At 50.0% G+C, this 27,822-nt stretch overlaps 2 non-coding genes across 2 annotated transcripts; both read left to right on the top strand.

Annotated features, from left to right (window-relative positions):
- The first annotated feature begins 10,501 nt into the window (after positions 1-10,501).
- On the top strand, positions 10,502-10,641 carry LOC147746842 (U4 spliceosomal RNA). Its single transcript, XR_015300464.1, has one exon. It is a non-coding gene; the product is annotated as a U4 spliceosomal RNA (small nuclear RNA).
- Positions 10,642-16,211: 5,570 nt separating this feature from the next.
- LOC147746843 (U4 spliceosomal RNA) lies at positions 16,212-16,351 on the top strand. Its single transcript, XR_015300465.1, has one exon. It is a non-coding gene; the product is annotated as a U4 spliceosomal RNA (small nuclear RNA).
- Positions 16,352-27,822: the final 11,471 nt, after the last annotated feature.

Genomic DNA, 27,822 nt, shown 5'->3' on the forward strand with positions numbered 1-27,822 from the left:
CGTTTTCCATGGAACATCGCTGGAAAACCAGCGATGTTCCATGGAAAACACCCTATCACTGGAATAATTATCGCCATTGCGGCCAAGTCGGTATTTCAGGAATTGCATTTTAGTGGATTTGGCAAACCCTAGGGCTAGGTATTTTTGAGCAGCGAGAGAGGAATAGGAGCTAAAGATCATCCAGCCGTGCGACCTTCTGGATAGGGCTGCCTTGTCTTTGATCCAGGATTGACTCTTTACTGTTTTCTTTGTTATTTTTTTTGAGAAGGCAGTGACTTATAGGTGTTTCCCAAAGCTCGATGAGGCCCAAGGTGGTCAAACTTACTAATAGATATTTTGCCCTTGGTGATGATTTTTTCGGTTGTAGTTCTGACCACAAGCGCCAATTTAGGGTTCCTGGTTTTGATTCTGTTACTTTGTCCTAAAAGATGACGGTCGCACCTTGTCTTGCAAGGGACTGTTTTTGAACACCAAACTCGAGCCTGATCTGTGCTGGAGAGACTCTTGTTGGTACACCAAAGATTATTCTATACACTTTTGCAACCACACCATCCAAGAGCTTGGAGTCCTTTCCCCTCTGTGCCTCGCTCCCGTGGGTTATTGTAGGCAGGAGTTTTACCCGTATTACCTCAACCAATGGGGCAAGTGAGGGCCTGCTCAGTTTAGTTAAGATTTCTCATCGAGACTGCTAGGACTGTTCCCTTCCTTTTGATTGTATCCCTTTGGGCTGCAAAATGCCCACTTTGTCGATGATCACCCCCAAGTATTTATACTCTATTGCTGAGTCTATGCGGGTCTTGCCCCAAAACCAGCAAAACCAGCCAGTTGTTGTCTTTGAATTCTTTTTGATTGACACAGTTTTGGTTTTCTCCAAGTTAATATTTAGATTATTTGCCTCAGAGTAATCATATGTAGTGTTAAGAAGATGCTGCAAACCCACCTTCGTTTGACTAATTAAAACTAGGTCGTCAGCTTAAGGTAATACTAGATTCCCGACTTTTAGAGAATGTGAATTGCTGGCATTTAATAGCGGGATAAGGTCTGCAAGAAACAGATTAAATAGGGTTGGGCCAGCACGCAGCCTTGCTTGAGTCCTTTCATTGTAGGTATCTTTTGTGATAGAGTTGACCCGTCCCCCAACTTTAATTGAATTCAGGTCTCAGTATGTAGATTTAGCAAAGCCTGTGGTATGCCCCAGCCAGCCAGTTTTACCCAAAGTCTGTTGCGATTCACGTTGTCAAAAGCAGCCTGGTAATCTATAAAGCACATGTATAGTGGCATTTTTGTTGTCTTGGCCTTATCTATTAACAGAGCCATGGTTGTTATGTTTGTTACAGTTCCAACAGATTTGGAGAAGCCAGTTTGGTTTAGGGATATATTCGCCTAAATGCCCACCGTCTTTCGTGGATCTCTTCATTGAATGTGTTACCAATCTCCGCTCACGCTTCCAACAACTTCTGGTGGTAGGTGATTTCAACTACCACTGGGACCAAAAACCCAGAGGGGCACAGGCCCAACAGCTAGAGGATACGCTCACCACTCCTGGGTTTAAACAGTTGGTAACATCCCCTACCCACGAGAAGGGACACACCCTAGACCTGGTTTGGACAACCTTTCCATCTGTGAGTCTAGTGAATACTGCCCCTTGTGAGTGGTCAGACCACTAATTTATTAATCTACTACTCCCCCGAGTGAGGCGAGATTCTGACCCGCCACCCAACTGGAAACTTGTATGGAGTTGGAACAAAATTGAGGGGACCAGTTTAGAGAGCACCCTCAGAGAAAACCCCGTTAGAAGGCCACCCTTAGTGGATATTGAAGAGTGGACTGAATCCATCTCCAGCCACTGTCATCGGCATGAATAAATTAGCCCAGTCAAGAAAATAAAAACAGGAAACAAGGGTAAGGGCGCACCCTGGTTTGCTGAGGAGCTCAGACCTCTGAAACGCACGCTTTGCCACCACAAAAGAATGTAGCGTAAAGCTTATGAGCCACAGGCCCTTGCAGTATGCAGGGCAAAACTCCTTACTTATAAAAAAGCCTGTAGGAGAGTAGGGTCTGCTTTCCATTGGTCACCCCACTTTTTGCTTTTTGCTTCACTGGTTTTCGACTTAATGTGACTGTGGGCCTGCTAATCAGACCCACAGCCCAGCTGTGCTCACTCTAAATTCAATACAATGTACTTTAGGTACTTTACCAATCGGACATTGGGTCACCTTATGAGCCCCTGTACAGTGTAATATAGCTACCCAGGGCATAGGTGCATCCAAGGCCTACCAGGGGCTGCAGCATGTATAATGCCACCCCTGGCTGGCCACTCACATTGACACAACTGGCTGATCACTCAGCTGGGGCAAGGTCGTGTAATCACCCCTTGCTTAGATATAGTATTCCTATATCTAACCTTATATCTAGACACATATATACCTATAAGTCACTCCTATGGCAGGCCTTGACAATCCTGGAGGCAGAGTCCTTGATTTTATGTGAGATGGTGCTCTAGCATGAGCTGAGCCTGTCTGCAGCTTTTGTAACCATGTCCTTATAGCTGTTCTAGGATATAGCCATACCATATACTCTTAAGTGCATTATGAACCTCGTGGTTAAATGCTAACTCTGGTTTGGCTTTATCAAAACATGTCGAGTAAGGTGTCATACGCTTTGGAATACTACCCCCTCGCCAGTTCTGGCGACGGGGGTAGCATTCCACCCTTCTAGAGGGAGAAGACATGTTGTTCCTACTAATCCCGGTTAAAGTTAACCAGTGCCTCAGCATCACAAAATGGATGCTGCTGCCACAGACACGAGTCTGACCTCCTGCTGCTGGGAGTCCTTCCAGCGAGGGAGGCTTGGACAATAGGTTTCCTGTCTTGGGAGGTGCTAGCACCACCCCAGACAGGCTCTTGTGTATTGGGGCAGGAAGGGCTGAAAGAAATGAGACACTGCCTGAGGCACACAAGGTGTCCCAGGCATAGTCCAGTTCCAACCAGTGCTGGGGCACTCCAGCCCCAGCTCTGGCGCGAAACTGGACAAAGGGAAAGGTGTAACCACCCCCTTCCTTGGTCCCACCCATTGGAGGGACCTAGCAGGTAATCCAGCCCCTAGATTTGGTATATAGGTAGGAGCCGAGTCCCAAGACTTTAGATTTATCCTGACTGAAACTTGAAACGAACTCTGGCCCTTCGACATTCAACATTCTACCTGAAGATAGAAGACTGAAGAATCTCCCTTGTGGTCAAGGAGTGACCACCCTGCACAAGCAGGCACAATCCAGCGATCAACAGCTTGCTTTGTCGAAGCTCCCGCCGGAGCCCGAGCACAGAGCCTGACAAGAACCGGACTTCCAGACTTTCTTCAGCCCGATCCACAGTTCCAGCAAGGCTGAGACCCGTGGAGGCGACGCGAGACGTGGGACCGGCCAAGTCAGCAACTTGCTTTCCGTGCAGCTTCTGAGGCATCCTCGAAGCTGTGCATTGGGGATTGAGAAGCCCCAGCCCCGAGCATCATCTGCACCGAAGATCAGCCCTGCACACTCCATAAGTTCTGCGTGGGGCCCTTCTGCATTTTTCTGCTCGACGCGTCTGTCCAGTCACTTGCCCGTTGGCTAGTGGCCATCTTTGCGACGAACCTTTGAATTTACACCGCTGGTCTGGTTGCTCCAGACTTGCCCCTGCTTCCCTGAAAAGAAGCAGCCCATCAGACCTTGCTGGTCTGATTAAGAAGCCAACTTCAATTCCTGCGTGGGTTGCCTTTACCAAGGCTTGTTGACTCCAATCCGGAAGCCGACACCGCCAACAGCGAGAGCCTTCGTGGGACAATCTGTGCCACTGCTGTGAATGCTATTGTGTGATGGGTGAGAGGGTGCAGAAGGTTGTGTGAGACTACTACTGTGTGTGTGGGAGGTGTAAGAGTAGTCCAGGGCACAAGTCCTAAACAAGCATTGGCATAGCCAATAGGTCTTGACTTTGGGACCTTATAAGTGCTTAGACATGGAACAGTTGATGTTGTTGCACCGAGGATATTGTGCTGCATAGCTAAATACGTATAAAGTCCCAAAAGCGAGATCTATTGGCTATGCCAATGCTTGTTTAGGACTTGTGCCCTGGACTACTCTTACACCTCCCTCACACACAGTAGTAGTCTCACACAACCATCTGCACCCTCTCACCCATCACACAATAGCAGTCACACACTACCAACATTCCTCTCAGACTGTCATACCAGCCACAGCACTCTCACACCCTTAACAGACTAGGAGTCACTCACTGCCATAAGCACTCTAATATCCCTCAGCTGAGTAGCAGTCTGACCACCAGCATCACTTTCACTCCCCACGTGGACTAGCAGTCACACAATCCCTTCAGCATTATCAGCCCCTAGCATTAAAGACAATGGGTCTGGCTGATAAGTGATGATGGCTTTTCATTGGCTGGTGAATGTTTATGTGCAGTTCTGTCGATGAACAAATGGGTACATTCAAGAAAGTGTCACTTGATGGCTGAATAGATACCAGAGTGGACTGGGTGTATTCCAGACAGCCCCCCCCCCCCCCCACCCCCCTCTGCAGTCTGAACCACCAGTTATTTCTCTAGGGTGGTTAATAATTTACATTTTTAATAAAATGAATCCCCTTGAATTTTAGATCTGGAGGAGTAACGATTTGCAAACAATGAAGCCTCAATCGCTCCTCTTCAATCTGAGACTGAAATGCTGCAAGTTCAACAGTGTAGCTCCGTGACACGTCACTCCCGCAGGAAAGGCTATATCGAAAAATGCCCCGGTTACTTACCGGTAATCTTCATTACTCCGAGTCCATGTCTTCCTCGCCACAGTAATCAACATATGAGCCTCCGGCTCCACACAGAACTCCAAGTAAAATTAAAAAAGCCACGCTCTAGTCTCCCCTCCCTCCTCCAATATGGCCCCCGAGGCTTCCACCAATCCCATAAAGGGACACATAACCAGCAACTCAGCCTGAAAACCAAGCCGCAGACATGAAGCCACCACCAGGGCCGGGAGGGAAGGGAAACTATACTGTGGCGAGGAAGACATGGACTCGGAGTAATGAAGATTACCGGTAAGTAACCGGGGCATTACCTCCTCGTCCTGTCTTCCTCGCCACAGTAATCAACATATGAGCCGATACCAAAGCAATCAGCTTCATGTAAGGAAAACAGACCACCACATCAGTGCAGTGAAACATATTTTAATATACAGAGGCACAACAACCCAAAATCGGACAACCTCTTAAGGCACCCCAGCAGTCAAAACAGAAGAGGCAAATGAAACAGAACCCCCACCCCCAATCTGGAGGCGGTAATGGGACATGAAGGTATGCGGAGAAGACCACGTAGCAGCCCTGCAAACATCCTCCATAGACACCCCTTTGAAAGAAGCCCAGGATACAGCAACAGCCCTGGTGGAACGACCCTGAACAGGAAGAGACGGAACCACCGACCCCGAAGCATAGGCCAAAAGAATGGCCTCCTTAATCCACCGACTGATCGTGGACAGGGAGGGCTTCATACCCTGACGCGACGAACCATAATTCACAAACAAGCAGTCAACCTTACAAAAGGGAGAAGTGCGAGAAACGTAAATCAGTAAGGCACGCCGAACATCCAAGAGGTGCAAAAGGGACTCCTCAGCCGAGGAGGGATCAGGACACAGAACCGGAAGAACCACCTCGGCAGACCGGTGAAAAAAAGAAGCTACTTTAGGAACAAAGGTGGGATGAGGGCGCAAGACCACACGGTCCGCCAAAACCAACAAAAACGGGGCAGAACGAAGGAAAGCACCCAACTCACCCACACGCCTGGCAGAGGCAATCGCCACCAGAAACACCACCTTGAGAGTCAAAAACTTCAGGTCCACAGACTCCAAAGGCTCGAACGGAGCCAACTGCAAGGAACGCAAAACCAAAGGAAGGTCCCAAGGAGGAGGACGCATGATAGGACGTGGCCGCTGGAAAGAAAGAGACTTAAAAAGTCGAGCAACCAACGGAGAAATGGACACCAAAGGCAGGACATGAAAAGCTCGAATGGCGGCCCACTGAGCCCGAAGGGTCGAGATGGCCAAACCCAACACAAACCCATCGTTCAGAAAGTCCAGAATGCGAGCCGGATCCAAAGACTCCAACGTCAGCCCACGATCAACACACCAAGAAGCAAAATGATCCCAATGCTTGGCGTAAGACTTAAGCGTAGAAGGCCGCCGTGACTGCTGAATGACACCAGCCACAGTCACCGAACAACCGCCACGTATCAGAGACTCCCTCTCAAGAGCCAGGCCCGCAGACCCATGGAACGGAACACAGGTAGTGGAAGATGAGGACCCATCAGCGGATACGGCACGAACGGCAAGGGCCACCCCGGAGACACCGCCAATTCCCTCAGAAGGGGAAACCAAGGGCGACGCTTCCAACAAGGCGCAATCAGAAGCACCAATGACCTCTCCCTCTTGATTTTCTGTAGCACAGCCGGAAGCAGGGGAACAGGGGGAAAGGCATACAGCAGACCCTCCGGCCAAGGGAACGAAAGGGCGTCCACCCTCCAGGCGTCCCGGCAAGGCATAATTGTGCAAAAACAACGGGTCTGGGCATTGTCCTGGGAGGCAAACAGGTCCACAATCGGACAACCAAACATCATCCGCAACCTCCTGAACATCCACCTCGTGAGAGATAAGGAACCCATGGAAGGAAACACCCGGCTCAGACAATCCGCCACCGTGTTCTCCGCCCCAGGTAGGTAGATGGCAGACAGGGACAACAGATGCACCTCCGCCCAAGAACCAATCCGACGAGCCAGGCAACTGAGGGAGCGAACCCTGCACCCCCCTTGATGGTTCACATACGACATCACAACCTGATTGTCCGTCCGGATCTGCACGTGGTGACCCTGAACAAGAGCTGAGAATTCCAACAGACCCAGAAGGACGGCCTTCAGTTCCTTGAAGTTGGAGGAACAGGACAAAACCGACTGAGGCCAAATCCCTTGAGCCGCCGAAACCCCCAGAGTAGCACCCCATCCCAGCAGGCTGGCATCGGTAGTGACCACGCGGGTGGGAACAATCAGAAAAGGGCGGCCTTTGGACAGATGACCCTCGTCCAACCACCAACCCAGGACCACCCGAACCTCCTCCGACATAGGAACCAGAACATCCATATCGAGGGAACAGGGGTCCCAATGCGATAAAATGTGGGACACCACCGGGTACATATGAAGGCGAGCCCATGGCACCGTCAACAAGGAAGCCGACATCAGACCCTGAACTCGCAACCACAGGCTCACAGGATGAGAAACCCCCACCAACAGGGAGCGAACAGCAGACATCAGGGACAAAACACGGGGAGGGGGCAGGAACACCATCCCCAACTGAGTCTTGAACAGAGCCCCAATGAATGTCAATTCTTGTGCAGGAACCAGGGAGGATTTCGGCACATTCACTAGGAACCCATGATGCGTCAGGACCTGGCACACCTTCTGGACATGCAACTCCGCCTTAGGAAGAGAAGAAGCAGAAATCAGAATGTCGTCCAGATAAGGAAAAACACTAACCCCCTCCCCATGTAAATGTCCAATAAGAGGAGCCAGAATCTTAGTAAAGACCCGTGGAGCAGAGCAGAGTCAAAAAGGTAATACCTGGAATTGGTAATGACGCCCTTGCACACAAAACCGGAAAAACTTCTGAAACTCCGGATGAAGAGGAACATGAAGGTAAGCATCCCTCAGGTCGATCGAAGCAAGGAAATCCCCCTGAGAGATCAGAGGAAGGATCAAAGGCAGGGAAACCATCTTGAACCCTCGGTGAGGGACGAAAGTATTCACCCACTTCAGGTCCATCACAGGTCGAAGATCCCCCGTGCGCTTGGACACCAGAAAGAGAATGGAGTACACCCCCTTCCCCACTTGGTCGCAGGGCACAGGAATCACCGCCTTTTTGACCACCATGGAAGCTATGCCTTCCAAAAGCGCCAACCGTTTCACCGGATCTCCGGGACAAGGAGTGGCCTTGAAATAGTCTGGGGGCGTCTGGGCAAATCCAATGCGCAACCCCTCCGAAATCACGCGAAGCACCCATCGGTCTGACACAGTCTCGCGCCAAGAGTCCATGAAGCAAGAAAGACGACCCCCAACCGGACCTACACCAGGAGCGATCCAGTCAGGACTTGGAAGCAGGAGCGGAGGAGGCAGAAGCGCCGGAGAACCGGGACTTATCAAAGGAGGGAGCACCCCGGCCACGCCCCCGTCCACGAAAGGGCTGACCAGCCCGGCCCCTCTTCGAGGTACCAAAAGACCGCTGGGAACCAAAAGCACGGAATCTGCCAGGACGGTCAGGAGCAAGCAGTTTACGGTCCTCTGCCGTCTTCTTCACCATGTCGTCAAGAGACGAACCAAAAAGTCTAACCCCAGAGAAAGGGATTTTCATAAGCAAGTTCTTCTGAGCAGCATCAGCTTTCCAGGAACGGAGCCACAACTGACGCCTCGCAGCCACAGAGGATCCGGCCGCAGAAGCAGCAGCCCCCAGCGAATCAAAGGAGACATCCGACAGCAGACGGACCTGCTGCTCCATCATCGCCAGGGTAGAAGAAACATCCTCCCCTTGGTCCAACAACTCCGACAGAGACCGGAAATCCCTGAGCAAGGACTGGATAGTGTAAGAGGAATAGGCCGCCGCCCGGATAGAAAAATTTGCAGCCGCAAAAGTGCGTTTCACAGCACCATCCACCTTACGGTCAACCGGGTCCGCAGGTGAAGAGTCCTCCGAGACAACGGACCCATGTGAAGACATGCTTGCCAACAAAGAGTCAACCTTCACGGAGGCAGGGTATTTCACCGCAAAATCCTGAAGAGGGTACCTCTTACTCAAGAAACGAGGAAAGGAACCTTTGTCCACATCCTTCCATTCATTCTCCAGGACCTTCAAGACCGAGGAATGGAGAGGCAAAGAATCAGGCTCAGGACGATGATATTGTGAAAATAGATCGTCTTCCAGAGGCACCACAGAAGCAGGAAACACCAAGTTTTCGCGAATGTGACCCAGCACCTCCTTCAGGTCGGCACCCTGCACAAAGCGACCTCTGACATCAACCTCCTCCTCATTCTCAGAATCAGCAGGAGCAGCAGCGCCATCAACCCTCGCCTTCTTCGCAGGAGGGACAGGCACCTGACCGCTTAAAGCAGCAGACACAGCAGAATTGATCATCTGCTGCAACATCTCCATCGAAGGAATTTGCACCCCAGAACCAGAAGCCACAGCCAAAGAATCAGGAGCACGAGCATCAGCTGAAACATCCATGACAGACAGCCACGTGAAGCAGTGTAAAACAAACACAGGCAAAAGGCAGAACAGCCCGTTAAAATAATGGCCCGAGGTTGCCAAGCAACCCCACAAACCCCACCTCGACGCATGCTCCAAGAATAAATGCAGCCGGAAACGCTGCGCGCGCACCCACAGCCACAGACTGAGAGCAGAGCCCAGCCGAGCCCTGAATGCGCCCCGAAGGAGCAGAGAGCGAAGAGGCAGCAAACCATGCCGACGCCAACCGGCAGCAGGTAAGAGAACGCCCACGGAAGCCACCGGCCCCCACAGACAATGCCCCCGGCCGCGCAACGTCCGCTCAGCAGGACACGCGGCCGGTAAAGGCAAGTAACAAAACGGCCGACCGGACACAAGGCGTCCCGGCCATACCCAGCCGCAATGAACGCCACGTACGTCCGCTAGGCAGGACACGAGGCACATAGGCAGAAGAAGGGGGAAAAAAAATTAACAAACACGCATTCGGTTACGAACAGAAATACACGCAATAGGGAAACAACACTACTTTCCCCCAACCAGATACCACGGACTAAGGGAACCGCTAAAGCAGGAACCCAGCCCACTCACCTGACCAGCAGGGAACACAGCACTCGGAGAAGTGCAGAAAAAAAGAACAGGCTGAGTTGCTGGTTATGTGTCCCTTTATGGGATTGGTGGAAGCCTCGGGGGCCATATTGGAGGAGGGAGGGGAGACTAGAGCGTGGCTTTTTTAATTTTACTTGGAGTTCTGTGTGGAGCCGGAGGCTCATATGTTGATTACTGTGGCGAGGAAGACAGGACGAGGAGGTAATGGCAGTATTGTTTATATTTCGCTACATTATTTCCACGCCTCCTTTGGTATATATATATTTATACCCCGCGTGCCTGTGACGCTGCTGCTTCCATTCCTTCAATGCACCGGCAGCACCAAGCCCCGCCCCCAACATGAAACACCGGAACTAGAGCAGGGCTCGGTCTAACAAGCTACTTACCATGCAATTTCCCAGAATCCACTGCGCGCCTCGGGGAAACGTTTGACGTCGGAGAGCTGATGGAAATTGCATAAATAACGCCAACACATTCATTATTTTGCTGTCAGAAGTCAACAGTGCTGTACTGATGCCTCAAAGCCGATACATGGTTTCCTGTTCTCTGTAACATGAGATACTTCGGCGAGGGGGGCTGTAATTCACAGTACATTTTCAGCTTTGCGCAGTGGCAGTATCGTAGCCAATGAGGTTTAACCGAGGCGCGATTATTGCTTATTGAAAACTTTACCCAATACCCCGCTGTGGCGACTTGAAATATAGTCGACATTGCAATTTTTGACAGTCTCTAAGGAGACTGAATCATTCGGTGAAAAATAGAATTGTTCGAGATGAATCTGTGAGCGTTTTGATCACAGTTTTAAGATCCTGTTTTACTTTTACATACTTCTAAGCAGATTTCTGTTCTCTGGCAGTATATTCGGGATGGTTATTCAATAAACAACTTTTATTTTTCTTAGTCTTGGTTCCCACGAATCCCTTCTTACCGGGGAGCACCCCAAGGGTCACCAGCACCTCTGGCAGCTAGGGGGGCAGCCCCTACTTCACTGAATGTAAAGCCACTGTCGCAGTAGAGACCATTGTCGTGGCGCAGTGGTGGCCGGTACCATTGGAAATGGCAGGGTTGAAAAAGCCAAGCTGAAATGCACTGAGAGGCAGATTTACAAGCCCCTTGCGTCATTTTTACGCCGCTATTGCATCACTTTTTGTGACTCAGCAACAGCGTAAAAATGCGGCCCATTTACAACGCGACGCATCTAGGGAGATGCGTCACGTTGTAAAGCCCTGCGTCACATTATACCTGCGTCAGATATAATGTATGCAGTGTGGGCGTTCCAGCCCAAAAAAGCGTCGTTGAAGTGACGTAGTGAAATCTACAAGATTTCACTGTGCCTCTTTTAGGACGCCGGCGTAAGAAGTGACGCAGTGCAATGAGGGTAACCCACCCCTGCATTGCTGGAGTTGCGTCATGCTTGCGACACAACTCCAGCAATGTGTGACTTTTGCGTCTACAGATGTGTCAGAATTTCTGATGCCTCTGTCAATCCTTGCATAGTATTGTAAATACGGCGCATCAATAGTGGCGCAAGGGTTTCTAATGGTGGCGAAGGGAAAGTGACGCATCTAAACAGATGCGTCACTTTCTTGTAAATATGCCCCTGAGTGAGCAAGTGAAACATGTGACCTCAACTCTTGAATGGAAAGTCTGGCGAACAAGAGGGATTGTTTCTCCACAAACGGTCCTATTGTGCTGTGTGTAGTCTATTCCCAGTATAGGGAATAAGCAAACAATGCACAGCACTGCATAGGCACGTGTTTGCCACCCATGCTTGTGAATACCATGGAAACACTGCACTTCCTCTCATGCTGTAACACCAACTTCTTGGAGAGCTTATGACAAACATGCATGCACTTGATTATATTTTGATACAATAAAAAATCAGTTGGAGCCGTCCAGAAGGAGGCAATGTTTGATGACAGTACTTCACAACAAGTGCATTACCGCCCTTAGCTTACCTGTAAATAAAGCTCCTGTTCTGCTGGCATTTAGTGGTGGTTTCTGAGCGCCCTGAATTATCAGCTGAATCACAACGCAGCCAATGCACACAGCAGGTCAGCTTCGAAAAACTGAAGAGCGACAGCTGCATTCGGGCAGAGTCCCTACAACATCTAGGTAGATGCGTCACATTGTAAAAATTCGCACATGCCTCTCCTGCTCGGGCAGCCATTTTAGCTTCATGCCCCAATCGCTGTGCTCATTCTCCCCATCCTGTTGATGTTGATGTTTTCACGTTTCCCCTTCTCTTCATGCTGTACTCCCTTTTTTTGTAGATTTATAAAGCGCGAACTAGACCCGAAGGTAGTGGATCGCTTTACGTGAGCAAAAGTTACTTTACACAAGGACTCCTTTCCATGTTCCTCCTCAATATCCCCTCCATCTCTCCCTTCGTTCCTTTACCCCTTACTCTCTCATAACCAAGCCTTCACAACCTACTTTCTCTCTCTTTCCCCCTCCCCTCCTCTGTGCCCCCATTTATTACTCCTTACCCCCTCTGATTCTCTATGCCTCCCCGGAGCTCAGGAGACCTTCCTGCCTCTGGTTTCACCCTGCCCCCGGGGCCTGCTCCCCAGCCCTGTCTCCTGGATGTGTTTTGTTTCCTGCTGTCCCTGTTTGCGGAGTCGGGACGGGACTCCTTTCACAGCAGTTTTTGCCCCAGACCATTCAGATGTCGCGTTATACAATTTTAGTGCAGTGCAGAGTTCAGGATTTACATTTTGTCAGTGCGCTCGTGAGTGTTGGCTCACAGATTTGTGTCTGGAGGTTGGTAGTTTGCCCTGTTGCAAGAACTGCGCCCCAGTGTGTGATCTTGCTTCCTTCCACAATGTACGTGAGTGTGCACAGTGCATACTGGAGTGTGAGACAGTAAACATCTTGCGCTTGTAGCGCATGCACTGGCTCAGGCGGTGCGCAACTGGGCAAAGATGAAAAATGCCTCCCACTTATCACAGCCTGTCACTTAACGGTTGAGCTTGACCCCAGCAGAGAGGCCTCAAGTTGTCCTCCTTGCCTTGTGCCAGTAGCCAAGCCAACCTTTTCCCGCCCCCGCCTCCTGGTCCCTTTAGAAGCTTTTCCTTAAACACCAAGGCCCCGAGGCAGTGCAAAGCAGGATTTAGAAGTCCGAATGCCCTGGAATCAGATGTCCCTATTAGGAATTAAGGAAACAAGAGGAAGTCTATCTGACTGCCAGAAGACACGGCTGTGACGTCATCAGCATGCCCAAAGATTATCTGCAGATGGGGAAGGGCGAAGGTTCGCCTTTCGAAAACAACCTGTTGCAGATTTCATCCTGGGCGGGAGGTCTGGGCCTTGCACACTGCGGGTGGCTACGACAATCCCCCAGTCGTGGAAGTCCTGACATTGTCACGCAAATTTTAAGAAAAGTCACTACTTTTTTTCACGAGGATAAAAGTGAAATGTGTAACAAGTGAGATAAAATATATATATAAGGTTTAATGTAGGCTTGTTGAGTTAAAGTGAAACCAAAGAGTACAGACTAGTGCACGAAACAGCTCCTGTCATCTATGTGACGTCAACACTGTTTTATAATTACTGTCCATCTAGCCATTCATTCATCATTCTCCCACGTTTGTATGACAGTCATCCGCAGATATGTTGCTGCAGACCAATCACCCATCCACGTATCCAAACCTTTCCTCCTCCTTCTCATGTCTCTGTCCATCCATCCAACCATTCACCCATCTATTGCTTGTCGCATTAAGCCAATAATTTTGCAGACTACATGAAGCCATTTTCTTCTAACCAAAGAGAGACAGAAGGCAGACAGAGAATGCCTATAGGCAGAAACCAGGCAACAAGTTAAAAGCTTCCTCAAATTGATATGGATGCTCATATTTTTTGCATTTTTTTTATTAGGTCTCGCTTATCAGTGCAGCCGTGTCTACCTGCTCATACTATTTAAAACAATGAACTCAGAGTGCACTTTGGCTCAGTCAGTCTCTTAAATGATGCTATTGGCTGTTTGGTGTATCAGTCCTCCTTCTACGGACTGCTTCGTGAACCAGGGACTATTTTAAATCTGAAAAAAATGCTTTCCATCATCACACTTTTTTTTACAATCAATTCCTTATTACCCATATTTTATAGAAAACGCAATCCTTTTTCAATGCTTTTTTTGTTTTCCAGTGTTTGCAAAGACATGTCTGGCTTATGCATGTGGTGTGAGACCCTGGCTTAGAGTGAAACTCAGTTTTGGTCATGAAAAACAATGCCCTGCAGTGCAGTGGTATGTGGCATATATACAAGACTTCTTTTTAATGCCACTGCACAGAGTACATGAAAATGCTAAGTTACAATATAGAAATATTTGGTGGGTTGTGAGCACATTTTAGGAGCGTAAAAGTGCGATGATGTCTGTGATGATGTCACGCCCATCACCAATGACAACAAGCATTGACATAGCCAATAGGTCTCACCTTTGGGACCTTATAAGTGCTTAGACATGGAACAGTTGATGTTGTTGCACCGAGGATATTGTGCTGCATAGCTAAATACGTATAAAGTCCCAAAAGCGAGATCTATTGGCTATGCCAATGCTTGTTTAGGACTTGTGCCCTGGACTACTCTTACACCTCCCACACACACAGTAGTAGTCTCACACAACCATCTGCAATCTCTCACCCATCACACAATAGCAGTCACACACTACCAACATTCCTCTCAGACTGTCATACCAGCAACAGCACTCTCACACCCTTAACAGACTAGCCGCCTGATTCATGAAGCAAAATTGCACTCGCAAAGGGCAAGATTCTCAGAATCTTGCCTTTTGCGAGTGCAATTTTGGCATTTGGGATTCACAATCCCAAATGCTAAAATCGCTAATGAGGAATTAGCAAATATGCGAGGATTAGCATTTAAGGAATCTCTATTAGAGATTCCTTAAATGCTATTCATGACACTTGCAAAAATTGCGATTTAGCAAAATTGGGCCGCTATTTACCGAGAGGTCAGACCTCTCGGTAAATAGCAAAAACATAGAAAAATGCTTTTAAAAGCATTTTTCTAAGTTGCATGTTGCACACACACATGTCCTTTGGACATGTGTGTGCGCAACACCTGTTCAAATGTGCATTTTAGGGGTGCTACAGGGTGTCCTTTGGACACCCCTGGCACCCTTAAAATCGCTATCTGATTTGCGAGTAGCAAATTGCTACTCGCAAATAAGGGATACTCCCCATTCATTCCTATGGGCCTTTTGGCCCATAGGAATGAATGGGGAGAAATTCCTTTTTTTGCGAGTAGCAAATTGCTACTCGCAAATAGAGAACATGTAGGAATCGCTATTGATTTAGCAATTCCTACATGAATGCCGTTTTGCGTGTCCTCAATAGCGAGTCGCTATGATTCGCTATTAGGGCCACGCAAAACGGCCCGTACATGAATCAGGCTGCATGAGTCACTCACTGCCATAAGCACTCTAATATCCCTCAGCTGAGTAGCAGTCTCAGACCACCAGCATCACTTTCACTCCCCACGTGGACTAGCAGTCACACAATCCCTTCAGCATTATCAGCCCCTAGCATTGAAGACAATGGGTCTGGCTGACAAGTGATAATGGCTTTTAATTGGTTGGTGAATGTTTATGTGCAGTTCTGTGGATGAACAAATGGGTACATTCAAGAATGTGTCACTTGATGGCTGAATAGATACCAGAGTGGACTGGGTGGATTCCAGACCCCGCCCCTCTGCAGTCTGAACCAGTTATTTCTCTAGGGTGGTTAATAATTTACAGTTTTAATAAAATAAATCCCTTGAATTTTAGATCTGGAGGAGTAACGATTTGCAAACAATGAAGCCAGAATCGCACCTCCTCAATCTGAGACAAAAATGCTGCAAGTTCAACAGAGCAGCTCCGTGAAACGACACACCCGCAGGAAATGCTCTATTGAAACATGACAGTATCGTTTATTTCTCGCTACATTATTTCCACGCCTCCTTTGGTATACATATTTATTGTCCTCCTGCCTGTGACGCTCCTGCTTCCATTCCTCCAATGCACCGGCAGCACCAAGCCCCGCCCCCAACATGAAACACCGGAACTAGAGCAGGGCTCGGTCTGACGAGCTACTTACCATGCAATTTCCCAGAGCCCTCTGCGCGTCGCAGGGAAACGTTTGACGTCGGAGAGCTGATGGAAATTGCATAAGTAACGCCAACACATTCATTATTTTGCTGCCAGAAGTCAACAGTGCTGTACTGATGCCTCAAGGCCAATATATTGTTTCCTGTTCTCTGTAACATGAGGTTCTTTGACGAGGGGGCCTGTAATTCCCAGTATGTTATTTAGCTTTGCGCAGTGGCAGTATCGTAGCCAATGAGGTTTAACCGAGGCGCGATTATTGCTTATTGAAAACTTTACCCAATACCCCGCTGTGGCGACTTGAAATATAGTCGACATTGCAATTTTTGACAGTCTCTAAGGAGACTGACTTATTCGGTTAAAATAGAATCATAATGAGTCGTGTTGTGAGCCTCCATCGATCCGGTTTTACTTACACAAATTTCTAAACAGATTTCTGTTCTCTGGCAGTAATTTCGGGATGTTTATTCAATAAACAACTTTTATTTTTATTAGTCTTAGTTCCATCCTTTGCTCCCCGGATTCTTTCTTACCGTGGAGCACCCCAAGGCTCACCAGCCCCTCTGGCAGCTAGCGGGGCACCCCCTACCTCACTGAATGTAAAGCCCCTGTCGCAGTAGAGACCTTTGTTGTGGCGCAGTGGTGGCCGGTACCATTAAAAATGGCAGGGTGGAAAAAGCCAAGCTGAAATGCAATGAGAGGCAGATTTACAAGCCCCTTGCGTCATTTTTACGCCGCTATTGCATCACTTTTTGTGACAGCACCAGCGTAAAAATGCGCCCTATTTACAACGCGACGCATCTAGGGAGATGCGTCACGTTGTAAAGCCCTGCGTCACATTATACCTGCGTCAGATATAATGTATGCAGGGTGGGCGTTCCAGCCCAAAAAAGCCTTGTTGAAGTGACGTAGTGAACATTAACAAGATTTCACTGCGCCTCTTTTAGGATGCCACTGCGTCAAATTCTTATGCCTGCTTGAAGCAGGTGTAAGGAGTGACGCAGTGCAATGAGGGTAGGCCACCCCTGCATTGCTGGAGTTGCGTCATGCTTGCGACACAACTCCAGCAATGCGTGACTTTTGCGTCTACAGATGTGTCAGAATTTCTGATGCCTCTGTCAATCCTTGCGCCACGGTGCACCGTATTGTAAATACAGCGCATCTATAGTGGCACAAGTGTTTCTAATGGTGGCGAAGGGAAAGTGACGCATCTAAACAGATGCGTCACTTTCTTGTAAATCTGCCCCTGAGTAAGCAAGTGAAACATGTGACCTCAACTGTTGAATGGAAAGTCTGACGAACGAGAGGGATTGTTTCTCCACAAACGGTCCTATTGTGCTGTGTGTAGTCTATTCCCAGTATAGGGAATAAGCAAACAATGCACAGCACTGCATAGGCACGTGTTTGCCACCCATGCTTGTGAATACCATGGAAACACTGCACTTCCTCTCATGCTGTAACACCAACTTCACGGAGAGCTGATGACAAACGTGCATGCACTTAATTATATTTTGATACAATAAAAAATCAGTTGGAGCCGTCCAGAAGGAGGCAATGTTTGATGACAGTACTTCACAATAAGTGCATTACCGCCCTTAGCTTACCTGTAAATAAAGCTCCTGTTCTGCTAGCATTTAGTGGGGGTTTCTGAGCGCCCTGAATTATCAGCTGCATCACAACGCAGCCAATGCACACAGCAGGTCAGCTTCGAAAAACTGAAGAGGGACAGCTGCATTCGGGCAGAGTCCCTACAAAAGAAAAGTTTCTGTGCTTGGAGTCTGAGGAAAGTATTGTTTCGAGTACGTTCCTAATGAGGCTTAAAAGAAAGGGAATCCTATGGAAATTGTTGGACCTAGATTACCCAAGCCTACATATGGTAGCTTGGCACAGTAGTGGTCTACAGCTAACTCCAAGCGTTGGCTAAGTACTTACAAATCTTACCCACAGTAACACAGTGATGAACCACCAAAATAAAGACACAACACCTCTGTTTGGAAAAATACCGTTACCTTTTTATAAAAATAATATGCTCTTCTTGTTATGCTTTTTAGTCAGGGATGAAGTCCATCACATTACACCTTTTACATGAAATACAAATCACACTTCAATATTTTTCCTGTTCAGAATTTAAGAATCAATGGTACATTTAAGGTTTAGGGTTATTCAGGACACAATATGCTTCACTAGAACTTTACAGAAAGGAAAATGCAGCCTGACAGTGCAATATATATTTAAAGATTCATTAGCAGGTACATTACCCCACAGCTCCTAAGCTCTGCTCAACTCACAGAATGACCTGGGTATAGTTCCTCTCTGCATACCCAATCCGCAATGTGGCTAAAGGGAGAGACACAACAATTTTAGCTAGATTCCTCTCACTCTAATTTAAAGGCTCCATTGGCTAACAGGAGATCTTTCCCTCCAATTTATTAAGAAACTACAAGGGTTTCTCCTCTTTACTCCAGTTACTTTTGGGACTCTGAAGTTATTATTAAGCTGAACACAAGCCCGTTTTCTTCACTTAGGCTTCCTGGTGCAGTTCAGTTCAAGTCTCAGTTGTAGCCTCAACCTGTCTTGTATCTTTTCCCTGGTGCTGCTGCCTCCCGTCCCCACACTACCCAGCTTACTTGTAGGCTTCTGGGGGTGATTCGAGGGCTCTCTCCCCTCGCGCTGAAACCTGGCAGCAGACGGCGGTCGAGGAAGGACGAGGACGGCTTCCCTGGCCCCCAGGCACCTCGCAGTGGCGTCCGCTGTGGCGCTTCTGCCTCCTTTGGACGGGGAAAACGGCTACCGGTGCTCCGACGCGATCGGGTCTCCTCAAACGACACTCCTCAGCTGGGCATGCGCGATCGCGCTCACTCTCCTTCCGTTTCTGCGCGCTGGCTCCCAGGGAGGACGCTGCTCCTCACGTCGACGCTGATCTCCTGGGCCTGCCCGATCATAGGCCCCTCCTGCCACACGAGAAGCGTCTGATTGTTGGTCATGCGCGGAAGCGCCGATTTCTTCGCTTTTGACGCGGCCGGTGCCCCCGGGGTCCCGATGCCGATCAAAGCAGCGTCGCTGCTTCCCTCCAGTCACCACTCACTTGGGCTTCACAGGAAGGATGTCCATACACAGCGCCCTCGCTCCACAGGTCACCAGGGTGCCACAGACCCCCCGCGCTCACTACAGCTACTCCACGTCCCCGGTAAGCTTAGCGCTGATTAGGGGTAGTCAGGAATATCTTCAGTCAGGGGTTTCCTGAGTGGATTTATTGGGATTCCAAGTTGTGAGTGGCTGCTTCCTCAAGTAGCTCGATTTCTTTACCAATAGTTGATATTTTGAGAGAGGGATCGGTCAAAGGCTGAAGGGGGAACAATCCTCTGAAGTAACTGTCAGCCTCAGTGACAAACTAGCTGCTCTCAGTGTGTCCACCTCCTCTCACCACTGCCTCACTCCTCTACTCTGGGGTCAGCACAAAATGGCTGCTGGTCACTGGCCTTATATAGGTTGGCCTGAGACCTGCAGAAGTCTCTAGTAGGTTCCAGAAAGTTCCTTAATGCTATCCTATGGACCTGTTCTCCAGTAGTGTCCGTTATGGCAGTTGGTGGACACCATTTTAGGTCTCTGGAGATCCCTTAGGTTTCAAGGGGGGTGACTAGGCCTCACAAGTGATGAGGGAAAAATGGCGTCATCGCCAAGGAACACCTAGCCCCCTGACAGCATAAAAAACCTCCTGATGGACACATGTAAAATAAAAATAGAAAGTCTGGGAGGCTAAGGGGGACAAAAATAAATCATGGTGGTTAGAGTCTTCCCAGAAACAGACAGGTCTAACACGCGTCCCCCCCAGCTGAAAGTGGGGAGAACTACCCAACCCCTTGGGAGTCCTCATCACTAAGGCGGAAATACCTGGATAGACCGTCTGCGTTGGCATGGTCTGCCCCAGGTCGATGTTCCACCCTGAAGTCCATTCCCTGTAGGGAGATGGACCACCTTAGCAACTTGGGATTCTCCCCCTTCATTTGCATCAGCCAACGAAGGGGGCGATGGTCAGTCTGAACTAGGAAGTGCGAACCAAACAGGTATGGTCGCAGCTTCTTCAGAGCCCAAACCACCGCAAAGGCTTCTCTCTCAATTGTACTCCACCTCCTTTCCCTGGGGAGTAGTCTCCTGGACAGGAAGACCACGGGTTGATCCAAGCCCTCATCATTTAGCTGCGATAACACTGCCCCAATGCCATGTTCTGACGCATCTGTTTGGACAATGAATTCTCTAGCAAAATCAGGGGCCTTGAGAATGGGAGCGGAACACAATGCTTGTTTCAAGGTCATGAAGGCTCGCTGGCAAGCCTCCGTCCAGACTACCCGTCGGGGTTGCTTCTTGGAAGTAAGCTCAGTGAGAGGGGCCACGATAGTGCCATACCCCTTCACGAAGCGACGGTAATATCCAGTGAGGCCCAGGAAGGCTCGGACCTCTGTTTGAGTCTTGGGGGGCTCCCAGGCGATGATAGCCTCAATCTTTGCCTGGAGGGGCTGCACCGTCCCTCTGCCCACCAAGTGACCTAGGTACACCACCGACCCCTGTCCGATCTGACACTTGCTGGCCTTGATTGTCAATCCAGCCTGTTGCAGGGCATGCAGAACAGCTTGCAGATGCTGCAAATGGTCCTCCCAGCTGCTACTGAAGACAGCAATGTCGTCCAGGTATGCAGCAGAAAAAGCTTCCATTCCAGAAAGGACCCTGTTCACCAGCCGCTGAAAAGTGGCAGGGGCATTCTTGAGCCCAAAGGGCATCACGCGAAATTGGTAGTGTCCCTCAGGTGTAGAGAAGGCTGACCTTTCCTTCGCCCCCTCTGTAAGGGAAATCTGCCAGTACCCTGAAGTTAGGTCAAAGGTACTTAAGTATTGAGCAGCTCCCAGCCGGTCAATCAGCTCATCCGCCCGTGGGATAGGATGGGCATCAGTTTTGGTTACTGAGTTCAAGCCTCGGTAATCCACACAGAATCTCAATTCCGGTGTGGTGCCTGGTGGGGCAGCCTTTGGTACCAATACCACCGGGCTAGACCAAGGGCTTCCAGAAGGTTCAATCACTCCCAGCTCCAGCATCTTGGCGACTTCACCCTTGATGCTGGCCTTCACCTTGTCCGACAGCCGGTAGATCTTAGACTTCACAGGTGGGCTGTCTCCTGTGTCCACGTCATGGGTACACAGGTGGGTCCTACCCGGGACAAGGGAGAACAGAGAAGAAAATTGCTCCAGGACCTGGCGGCAATCACTCTGCTGTTCAGGAGTTAGGGATGGCGAGAGAATTACTCCCTCCACCGACCCATCCTTTTCTTGGGACGAGAGAAGATCAGGGAGAGGTTCGCTTTCTTCTTCCTCTGCTCCATCGGTTACCATCATCAAGACAACCGCGGGCCTCTCATGATGTGGCTTGAGGCGATTGGCATGCAGCACCCTGTGGGGCTGCCTCGGGGCCTTAAGATCCACCAAGTAGGTGGACTTCCCCTTCTTCTCCAACACCTCAAAGGGGCCTGTCCAACGGTCCTGGAGGGCATTTAGCTCTCCAGGCTCCATCACCCACACCTTCTGTCCAGGCTCCAGTTCCACTGGGTGAGCGTTGTGGTCATACCACTCTTTCATCACCGCTTGGCTGGCCTCCAAGTTGTCTGAAGCTTGCTTCCACAACTTAGCCATTTGGCTCCGGAAGGCCAGCATGTAGCTCACCACGTCCTGGGGAAGTTTTCTGGGAGTCCGTTCCCATCCATCCTTCACCAGGCTGAGAGGTCCCCGTACAGGGTGCCCGTACAAAAGTTCGAAGGGGCTGAAGCCCACTCCCTTTTGTGGCACTTCCCTGTAAGAAAACAAGAGACAGGGTAGGAGGATGTCCCATTTCCTCCGCAGGCTCTCAGGTAGACTCCTGATCATACCTTTCAAGGTTTTGTTAAACCTTTCCACAAGACCATTGGTTTGTGGGTGATAAGGAGTGGTAAACCGATAGGTAACCCCACACTCCTTCCACATAGCCCGCATGTACGCTGAAAGGAAGTTAGTCCCCCTGTCGGACACAACCTCCTTGGGGAAACCCACTCGGGTAAAGATCCCCATCAGGGCCCTTGCCACCACAGGTGCAGTGATGGTCCTCAGAGGTATGGCCTCTGGGTACCGTGTGGCATGGTCCACCAAAACCAGTATGAACCGGTGACCAGCTGAAGTTGGTGGATCCAATGGCCCAACAATGTCGATGCCCACCCTCTCAAAGGGGGTGCTAACGACAGGTAGTGGTTCCAGGGGAGCTTTAAGCTTCACTCCTGTTTTCCCACTAGCTTGGCAGGACACACACGTCCGACAGTATGTGTCAGACGCCACTTTCATTCGAGGCCAATAGAAGTGGGGGACAAGCCGGGCAAAGGTCTTGTCCTGTCCTAGATGTCCTGCCAATGGTATCTCATGAGCCAATTCCAGTAGAAAGGCTCTAAAGCATTGAGGGACCACCAAGGCTCTGGCTGAACCGTGGCCAGGTGCCTTGGGCTCACTGTAGAGGAGTCCATCCTCCCAGTAAATCCGGTAGCTCCCTTCAATGTTCCCTGCTGCCTGGGCGTTGGCCTGTTGCCGCAGCCCCTCGAGAGTAGGACACTCTTTCTGAGCTGCACAGAATTCTTCCCTGGAAGGACCTCCCTCCACATGCCATTCTGTAGGGATGGGTAGGTTCTCCAAGGAAGCAACATTCTCCCCTGTGGACTCCAGATCCACCTCCGCAGGTGGTCCAGCTGTCTCACGAGGCGGAGATGTCGAGGCAGGGTCCTCCGGCCTCTTGTCCTTCTCCTCTCTGGCAGCCGGCTGGGCCATTGTTCCAGGCTCCAGCGTAAGCAACTTTTCCCTTCGGGCAGTGGCTGACCTTGTGCTGACACAAGTCCAGTCAGGGGGTCCCAGCATCGCAGAGTGAGTCTGGTACTCCACCCTCCTCCAAGCATTGTGCTCCATATCATTCCCTAACAGGCAGTCAACAGGCACGGCAGGGCTTACGGCAACTCGAAGTGGACCTGCAACCCCTCCCCACTCAAAGGGAACCTCAGCCACAGGGTAGTGGCCCAATCTGCCGTCAGCCATTACGGCGGGATGGAGTACATCTGGGATGACCTGCTCTGGAGACACCAGCTGACTCCTTACCATAGTCATGCTGGCTCCTGTGTCTCTCAGAGCCTCCCCTCTACGGCCATTGATGGTGACCCACTGCTCATACTTAATAGTATTAGAGGGCAGCTGGGTCTTGGGAACCATCTCCTTATCTCCCAGGGACACTAAAGTGACACCCGCCCGCTCCCCTCCATTAACCAAAGGCATCTCCTCCCCGAGCACTACACTAGTGATTCCCGGGACTTTTCCTCCAGTGGGAGGGGGTGGTCTCTTTGGGCATCTCACATCTCCTTTATAGTGTCCCACACCACCACACTCAAAACAATGAACAACCCTTGGCTGCTGGCTTTGGCCAGGGGTAGGGTTGCGAGGGGGGTTACTCTTGGGGATGAATCCTCTGCCCCTTCCTTGCGAAGTATTTTGTGGCCCTTTAGAGAACTCCCTCTTAGTTTCCCCTCCCTCTTTCTTCTGGGGGGCGCCCTGTCCTTGCTTCTGGGAATTCCCTCCAGTCCCCTTAGTCGACACCCGGGTACTAACCCAGATGTCCGCCTCCTCAGCAAGCTTCCTGGGGCTGGTCAGCTTGCTGTCCACCAGATGCTGTCTAAGCTCAGGAAGACACTTCTCGAGTAGGTGTTCCTTGAGTATGAGGTCATATAGTCCCTCATAGTCCCCTACATCGCTGCCTCTTACCCAACCCTCCAGGGCCTTCCTGGAGTAGTCCAAGAAATCTACCCAGTTTTGTGTGCCCAGCTTGTAGCTGCCCCGGAACTTTTGTCTGTATTTTTCAGGGGTCAACCCAAACTTCTTAAGCAGTGCTGATTTCATAGCCGGATAATAGGTCTGTTCACTCGTGTCAAGGGCCAACAAGGTATCCCTGCCAGTGGGGGGCATGTATTTGTATAACCCACCTCCCCAGTGGACTTCCAGAATCCCATGGGCCCTCAGCGAGACCTCGTAGGCGGCTAACCATTTAGCAATGTCGTCGCTGGGTACATAACAAGCCATAATGTCTTTTGGTAGGTACGGTCTAGGTTCTCGGGTGTTGGTTTGGTTATCGCTGCCACCATTCTCTGCTTTGGGGGTACGTAAGTTTAGGGCTTGCAAATCCATCTCCTTGATGGTCCGCTCATGCTCCAACCTCTTTTCCTCCCTCACCATGTCCATCCTGGCTAGTTCTATTCTCATCCTCCTCTCCTCCCTCCTGTCTTCTAATTCGGCGTCGGTCAGGCCCCTCTCTGACACACTACTGCCCACTCTAGAAGGTGTTCTAGGACCTGTTACAAGGTTCTCCCCTCCCGCCTGGTACAGTGTTGCGGTCTCCAGGACAGTGTCCTTGTCACTCTCTTCAGGATCTACCTCCTCCCCGGAATGAGCCTCTACCCATGCTCGAATACTGGTCAGCAGCTCAACTTTTCTGGCGCCTTTCTTGAAGAACACCCCCTGCTGCTGACACCATTCTTTCAATTGGTTCACAGTATAATTGTCTAGCTCTTCCACATTTATCTCCATTCTTATTTGAAGTAATAAATGCTATACAGGAGAAATCCACAGAGTGACCTGAGGTCAACCTCCACCCACCGCCAGAAGTCAATTTAGAAAAACCAAAAATGTAAATTAGGAGGGCCGCAGGGAGAAAACTCCAGGTGGGGTCTCGTGGTTGGCACTGTGTTACTAATAAGCAAGTGTAAGTACAGATCCGCTATCCCACCGCTGAAACACCAATTATGTTGGACCTAGATTACCCAAGCCTACATATGGTAGCTTGGCACAGTAGTGGTCTACAGCTAACTCCAAGCGTTGGCTAAGTACTTACAAATCTTACCCACAGTAACACAGTGATGAACCACCAAAATAAAGACACAACACCTCTGTTTGGAAAAATACCGTTACCTTTTTATAAAAATAATATGCTCTTCTTGTTATGCTTTTTAGTCAGGGATGAAGTCCATCACATTACACCTTTTACATGAAATACAAATCACACTTCAATATTTTTCCTGTTCAGAATTTAAGAATCAATGGTACATTTAAGGTTTAGGGTTATTCAGGACACAATATGCTTCACTAGAACTTTACAGAAAGGAAAATGCAGCCTGACAGTGCAATATATATTTAAAGATTCATTAGCAGGTACATTACCCCACAGCTCCTAAGCTCTGCTCAACTCACAGAATGACCTGGGTATAGTTCCTCTCTGCATACCCAATCCGCAATGTGGCTAAAGGGAGAGACACAACAATTTTAGCTAGATTCCTCTCACTCTAATTTAAAGGCTCCATTGGCTAACAGGAGATCTTTCCCTCCAATTTATTAAGAAACTACAAGGGTTTCTCCTCTTTACTCCAGTTACTTTTGGGACTCTGAAGTTATTATTAAGCTGAACACAAGCCCGTTTTCTTCACTTAGGCTTCCTGGTGCAGTTCAGTTCAAGTCTCAGTTGTAGCCTCAACCTGTCTTGTATCTTTTCCCTGGTGCTGCTGCCTCCCGTCCCCACACTACCCAGCTTACTTGTAGGCTTCTGGGGGTGATTCGAGGGCTCTCTCCCCTCGCGCTGAAACCTGGCAGCAGACGGCGGTCGAGGAAGGACGAGGACGGCTTCCCTGGCCCCCAGGCACCTCGCAGTGGCGTCCGCTGTGGCGCTTCTGCCTCCTTTGGACGGGGAAAACGGCTACCGGTGCTCCGACGCGATCGGGTCTCCTCAAACGACACTCCTCAGCTGGGCATGCGCGATCGCGCTCACTCTCCTTCCGTTTCTGCGCGCTGGCTCCCAGGGAGGACGCTGCTCCTCACGTCGACGCTGATCTCCTGGGCCTGCCCGATCATAGGCCCCTCCTGCCACACGAGAAGCGTCTGATTGTTGGTCATGCGCGGAAGCGCCGATTTCTTCGCTTTTGACGCGGCCGGTGCCCCCGGGGTCCCGATGCCGATCAAAGCAGCGTCGCTGCTTCCCTCCAGTCACCACTCACTTGGGCTTCACAGGAAGGATGTCCATACACAGCGCCTTCGCTCCACAGGTCACCAGGGTGCCACAGACCCCCCGCGCTCACTACAGCTACTCCACGTCCCCGGTAAGCTTAGCGCTGATTAGGGGTAGTCAGGAATATCTTCAGTCAGGGGTTTCCTGAGTGGATTTATTGGGATTCCAAGTTGTGAGTGGCTGCTTCCTCAAGTAGCTCGATTTCTTTACCAATAGTTGATATTTTGAGAGAGGGATCGGTCAAAGGCTGAAGGGGGAACAATCCTCTGAAGTAACTGTCAGCCTCAGTGACAAACTAGCTGCTCTCAGTGTGTCCACCTCCTCTCACCACTGCCTCACTCCTCTACTCTGGGGTCAGCACAAAATGGCTGCTGGTCACTGGCCTTATATAGGTTGGCCTGAGACCTGCAGAAGTCTCTAGTAGGTTCCAGAAAGTTCCTTAATGCTATCCTATGGACCTGTTCTCCAGTAGTGTCCGTTATGGCAGTTGGTGGACACCATTTTAGGTCTCTGGAGATCCCTTAGGTTTCAAGGGGGGTGACTAGGCCTCACAAGTGATGAGGGAAAAATGGCGTCATCGCCAAGGAACACCTAGCCCCCTGACAGCATAAAAAACCTCCTGATGGACACATGTAAAATAAAAATAGAAAGTCTGGGAGGCTAAGGGGGACAAAAATAAATCATGGTGGTTAGAGTCTTCCCAGAAACAGACAGGTCTAACAGAAATAATTTGGTAACATTGGAAAACATGTGTGTTATTATTAACACACTGACAGTACACACACTGGTGGGTGGCAGTGGCTTGTACTCCTCACTGGTCTTGAGTGTTGCAGCACTGCAGACAGCGTGACAAGCATCAGTGACCATGCAAGGCAGCAGGCTCAGACAGGAGCCAACCCCCACCGGCAATCATTTCGGTTTGCAGCTTGCTTTTAGTCCAGGCTGCCGGGTGTCCTCATTGCGTTCCGTCTGTCCGGCGGCCGCTGCGACCGGTCACAGTCATGGTCATTCATGACTCTGTGACAAATTCTCTCTCTTTTCCCCCTCCCCCACCTCCTCTGTGCCCCCATCTATTACTCCTTACCCCCTCTGATTCTCTATGCCTCCCCGGAGCTCAGGAGACCTGCCTGCCTCTGGTTTCACCCTGCCCCCGGGGCCTGCTTCCCAGCCCTGTCTCCTGGATGTGTTTTGTTTCCTGCTGTCTCTGTTTGTGGAGTCGGGACGGGACTCCTTTCACAGCAGTTTTTGCCCCAGGCCATTCAGATGTCACGTCATACAATTTTAGTGCAGTGCAGAGTTCAGGATTTACATTTTGTCAGTGCGCTCGTGAGTGTTGGCTCACAGATTTGTGTCAGGAGGTTGGTAGTTTGCCCTGTGGCAAGAACTGTGCCCCAGTGTGTGATCTTGCTCCCTTCCAGAATGTACGTGAGTGTGCACAGTGCATACTGGAGTGTGAGACAGTAAACATCTTGCGCTCGTAGCGCATGCGCTGGCTCAGGCGGTGCGCAACTGGGCAAAGATGAACAATGCCTCCCACTTATCACAGCCTGTCACTTAACGGTTGAGCTTGACCCCAGCAGAGAGGCCTCAAGTTGTCCTCCTTGCCTTGTGCCAGTAGCCGAGCCAACCTTTTCCCGCCCTTGCCTCCTGGTCCCTATAGAAGCTTTTCCTTAAACACCAAGGCCCCGAGGCAGTGCAAAGCAGGATTTAGAAGTCTGAAT

This window comes from Lissotriton vulgaris, chromosome 1_1 (genome assembly GCF_964263255.1).
Source record: "Lissotriton vulgaris chromosome 1_1, aLisVul1.2, whole genome shotgun sequence".
Taxonomy (NCBI): domain Eukaryota; kingdom Metazoa; phylum Chordata; class Amphibia; order Caudata; family Salamandridae; genus Lissotriton; species Lissotriton vulgaris.